The sequence below is a fragment of the Nicotiana sylvestris genome, chromosome 6, assembly GCF_000393655.2.
Source record: "Nicotiana sylvestris chromosome 6, ASM39365v2, whole genome shotgun sequence".
Classification (NCBI taxonomy): domain Eukaryota; kingdom Viridiplantae; phylum Streptophyta; class Magnoliopsida; order Solanales; family Solanaceae; genus Nicotiana; species Nicotiana sylvestris.
This window is the reverse complement of record NC_091062.1, coordinates 85,923,597-85,929,596: the sequence shown is the minus strand read 5'-3', so window position 1 is coordinate 85,929,596 and position 6,000 is coordinate 85,923,597.

Sequence of the window (6,000 nt, the reverse complement as noted above, 5' to 3'; positions counted from 1 at the left end):
GAATAAGTCTACATAGCGGGTAGTTTTGAAAACAAAGCCCACGGGTAGACTGGAATTTGAAGAAGCATTAGATATGGCGTACCATAATGACATTTCAAGTGTTGAAGCAATAATAGATGATGAATTGCAGCATAATAAAGGCATATATCAAGAATTTGATCCTTCTGTCCTTGGATCAAATGAGGATGAAGATATAGGTGTTGAACATGAAACACGTTAGGAAGAATTACTAGATTAAAGTGAAGCAGGCGATGATGAAGACTAAAATGATTACTACGAAGATAGCGATGAGGATTGACTTGTTATTATTTTTTGTGTTGTTCTTCCTTCAATCATTTAATATACTTGAAGAATTGTTGTATATTTTTTATAACATGTTGGGCTTTTTTTATTCCTTTAATTATTTGTCGCTACCCTAAACTCAGACCCGGTCGTGATGACGCATCTCGTGAAGACAAGGCCAACCGACACAACACCCAGTTAAATTAACAGATAATAATTCATAATAAATCATTAAAAATGATAAATCCCATAATAAAGTGAAATACATCAACTGCGGAAAATCAAACACAGCCTGACATCGAGGTTTTACCAGTCATGAGCATCTAACATAAGTCTAGGAATACGAAAAAAGGACTACACAGTCTAGTACAAAATCCAGTACAAGGGAAAGAAATGATGATAAGAGGGAGACACACTGGGCTGCGAACGTCGAGCATCTACCTAGTGAACTCCGAAAATCTGCTGGAAGCTATCAACCCTCGATAGCAGGACCTGAAGCGCCTGAATCTGTACACAGGGTGCAGGAAGTAAAGTGAGAACTCCAACTCAGTGAGTAATAGCAATAAATGAAGACTGAGCGATAAGAAATCACGTAAAAACACAACAACATGCTATAAAGAGGCAAAGTAAAACCAATAAAGTGCCATAAATAGTGAAATCTCATAAAACGCCTTAGTTCAGTATAAGCTTCTTTAAAACACCTTTTTAACAGTTAAAACAAGTAAATATAAGGCAGCTAGAAAAGATAACACATAAAATCCGCCCCTTGGGCGCAATGTCAACAGAATCAGCGCCTCGGGCAATAACATGGAACAACACCAGCCCCGCAGGCTATATCTCATATCACAATGGGTAATCGCGCTCACTGGCGGTGTACAGACTCGGGGAGGGGCCTCTTACGGCTCAAGCGCAATATCAAGCCATCTCATGACATAATCAATAGGCTCTCAGCCTCATATCAACAAACCACCTCATAACGTACAATCTCAGGTCCTTGGCTTCATAATCATAAATTGGTGTATCATTGTTGCGGCATACAGCCCAACCCAAAAGTATCCTCACAACACAGACCCTCGGCCTTACACAGTCAGAAATCTCTAAAAGCCACTCGGGCACAGTAAAATATGATGCTCAGCCCAAAATATCATTTAAAGTATTAAAACAGAGTAAACATGGCTGAATTATGAAAACAGTATAATATAGCATGACTGAGTACAGATATAAAAATAAAATAGTGAGAAAATAGCAGTAAAAATTTTCTAAGGGTCCAAATAGTTGGCACGAGGCCCAAATATGGCATTCAGCCCAAAACATGAAAATAGCAAACCGTTTTCAATCAAATACGCGGTAGAACAGTCTTTCGGGATGGACTAGGTCAAAATCCCCAACGGTAAATGACCCCACACTCGTCATCTAGCGTGTGTGTCACCTCAATATAGCACAACGATGTAAAATCTGGGGTTTCATACCCTCGGGACAACATTTTCAATCATTACTCACCTCAATCCGGTCCAACCTCTAGCCCGCGATGCCCTTGACACTCGAACCTGCCTCCGGATGCTCCAAATCTAACCAAAATCAATGGAAAACCATCAAAATATGCTAAGGGAACAAAGCCCACTCGAAAGAAATCAAATTACAACATAAATCCCGAAATTGGCCAAACCCGACCCCCGTGCCCACGTCTCGGATTCCGATAAAAATTATATCAACAGACTCATTATCACTCCCTGAGTTCATTCATATCAAAGTCACTAAAATTCAACCACAAATGATCCTTCAAATCCTTAATTTTAGGTCTCTAATTACAAGCCCTAGTTCTTCAATATTAGGCTTAAATTCCATGGTTAATTAGGTAAAATTTACATTAGAATCGAGTATTAAGTCCATAAATCTTACTTTCAAGTGTTTCCCTTCGATTCCCTCTTCAATTCTTCTCAAAAAGCTCAAAAATCTCTCAAAAATGGTGAAAGTTAGCCCCAAAATCGCAGACAATGGCTATTTAAACATTCTGCCCAGGCATTCAAATCCTTCTTCGCGAACCCGGTCAAAGCCTCGTGTTTGTGAAGCACTAACTGACATTTACCACAAATTCCTCTTACGCAAATACGATCACCCCCTCGCGAACGCGATCATCCCCTCGCGAATGCGATGACTCCACAACTCAAACCATCGCGAACGCGTCTGCTACCTCGCGAACGCGATGCTCAAAGACACTAGTCCTTCGCGAACGCGGGACCTCCCTCGTGAACGTGAAGGCCAAATCCTCAGAATCACCTTCTAACCCTTCGCGAACGCGAGGGCCGACTCGCGAACGTGAAGGCCAATTGTCTACAACATACACAGCAGTTTTTCTGCAACTTTCCACAACATGAAATAGTCTGTTTAACCACCCGAAACTCACCCGAGGCCCCCGGGACCTCAACCAAACATGCCAATATAACCTATAACATCATTCAAACTTGTTCCAACCTTCGGAACACTCAAAACAACATCAAAACACCAAATTCGCATAGGATTCAAGCCTAAGAATTCCAAAATTTTCCAAATTTCGCTTTCAATCAAAAAGTCTATCAAACCACGCCCGAATGACCTAAAATTTTGCACACACATCCCAAATGACACAACGAACCTAATACAACTTCCGAAATTCCATTCCGACCCCTATATCAAAATCTCACCTATCAACCAGAAAATGCTAAAATTCCAATTTTGCCAATTCAAGCCTAAATCTACTTCGTACCTCCAAATCACATTCCGATCACGCTCCTAAGTCCCAAATCACCTCCCGAAGCTAACCGAATCATCGAAACTCACATCCGAGCCCTTTAACACATAAGTGAACATTCAGTTGACTTTTCCAACTTAAGCTTACTTAAAAGAGACTAAGTGTCTCAAACCTTACAAAAACCTTTCCGAACCCAAGCCAACCAACCTGATCACACATAGTACCGATAAACAAAACAATAAGAAGCAGAAATGGGGGGAATCGAAGCAGTAACTCATGAAACGACCGGCCGGGTCGTTATATCCTCCCCCTCTTAAACAAACGTTCATCCTCGAACGAGTCAAGAACATACCTGAAGCCTCAAACAGGTGAGGATATCTGCTCTGCATCTCCCGCTCGGTCTCCAATGTAGCCTCCTCCACGGGCCGACCTCTCCATTGCACCTTCACTGAAGCTATATCCTTTGACCTCAACTTTCGAACCTGACGCTCCAAAATAGCTACTAGCTCCACATCATAAGTCAAATCACCATCTAACTGAACCGTGCTGAAATCCAAAACATGAGACGAATCCTCAATATACTTCCAGAGCATAGAAACATGAAATACCGGATGCACACTCGACAAGCTGGGTGGCAAAGCAAGCTCATAAGCCACCTCCCCAATCCTCTGAAGCACCTCAAAAGGTCCAATAAACCGAGGACTCAATTTACCCTTCTTTCCAAATCTCATCCTTCATGGGTGAAACCTTCAACAAAACCTTCTCACCAACCATGTAGGACACATACCGAACCTTCCTGTCACCATAACTCTTTTGTCTCGACTACGTTATACGAAGCCTCTCCTGAATTACCTTCACCTTGTCTAAAGCATGCTGCACCAAGTCTGTCCCTAATAGACTAGCTTCACCTGGCTCAAACCAACCAACTAGAGATCTATATTGCCTCCCATACAAAGCCTCATATGGAGCCATCTGAATACTTGACTGGTAGCTGTTGTTATAAGCAAACTCTGCGAGCGGTAGAAACTGATCCCATGACCCTCTGAAAACAATGACACAAGCATGCAACATGTCCTCCAAAATTCTAAATAGTGCGCTCGGACTGTCCGTCTGAGGGTGAAAAGCTGTGCTCAATTCAACCTGAGTACCCAACTCTCACTGCACAGACCTCCAAAACTGCAAAGTAAACTGAGTGCCCCTATCTAAAGTGATGGAAACTGGGACACCATGCAAATGAACAGTCTCTCAGATATAGATCTCTGCCAACCACTCTGAAGAATAGGTAGTACACACAGGAATGAAGTGCGCGAACTTGGTCAGTCGATCCACAATTACCCAAATAGCATCGAACTTCTTTAAAGTCCGTGGGAGCCCAACTACAAAGTCCATGGTGATCTGCTCCCACTTCCACTCTGGAATATCCATCCGCCGAAGCAAGCCTCCTGGTCTCTGATGCTCATATTTCACCTGTTGACAATTGAGACACCGAGCCATAAATCCTACAATGTCCTTCTTCATTCTCCTCCACCAAAAATGTTGTCTCAGATACTGATACATCTTCGCGGCACCCGGATGAATAAAATACCGCGAGCTATGGGCCTCCTCCAAAATCAACTCCCGAAGCCCATCTACATTGGGCGCACATATTCGGGCCTGCATCCTCAACACCCCATCATCACCAATAGTCACATCTCTAGCATCATCGTGCTAAAATCTGTCCTTAAGGACAAGCAAATGAGGATCATCATATTGGCACTCTCTGATGCGATCATCTAAGGAAGACCGAAAAATCACACAAGCCAATACCCGACTAGGCTCCAAAATATCTAGCCTCACGAACTGATCGGCCAAGGCCTGAACATCAACTTCAAGAGGTCTTCCCCCAACTGGAATATATGACAAACTCCCCATACTCGCCGCATTTCGACTCAAAGCATCAGCTACCATATTGGCCTTCCTAGGATGGTACAATATAGTAATATCATAATCCTTTAGCAACTCCAGCCATCTTCGCTGCCTCAAATTGAGATCCTTCTGCTTGAACAAGTGCTGGAGGCTACGATGATCAGTAAACACCTCACAAGACACACCATACAAGTAATGCCTCCAAATCTTCAACGCGTGAACAATGGCAGCCAACTCCAAATCATGAATAGGACAGTTCTTCTCATGGGGCTTCAACTAGCGAGAAGCATAAGCAATAACTCTACCCTTCTGCATCAACACACACCCAATACCAACTCTCGAAGCATCAGAATACACGGTACATGAACCTGAAGCGATGGAAAAACTAACACTGGAGCTGTGGTCAAGGCAGTCTTGAGCTTCTGAAAGCTCTCCTCACACTCGTCCAACCACCTAAATAGAGCACCCTTTTGAGTCAACTTGGTCAAGGGCAATGTGATAGATGAAAATCCCTGAACAAACTGACCATAATAACCCGCCAAACCAAGAAAACTGTGAATCTCTGTGGCTAAGGACAGTCTGGGCCAACTCTGAATCGCCTCTATCTTCTTCGGATCAATCTGAATACCCTCGCTGAACACCACGTGCCCCAAGAAAGCCACTAAACTAAGTCAAAACTCATACTTGGAGAATTTTGCATAAAGTTTCTCCTCCCTCAATCTCCACAACACAACTCTTAAATGCCTCGCGTGCTCCTCCTGACTATGCGAATACACCAGAATATCATCAATGAAAACTATGACAAACGAGTTGAGATAAGCCTGAAACACGTTGTTCATCAAATACATGAACGCTGTTGGGGCATTGGTCAGCCCAAAAGACATCACCAAGAACTCATAATGACCATATCGGGTCTTGAAAGCCGTCTTAAGAATATCCGATTCCCTAATCTTCAACTAGTTATAACTTGAACAGAGATCAATCTTGGAGAACACTCCCGCTCCCTGAAGCTAGTCAAACAAATCATTAATGCGAAGAAAAGGATACTTGTTCTTAACTATTACTTTGTTCAACTGCCTATAATC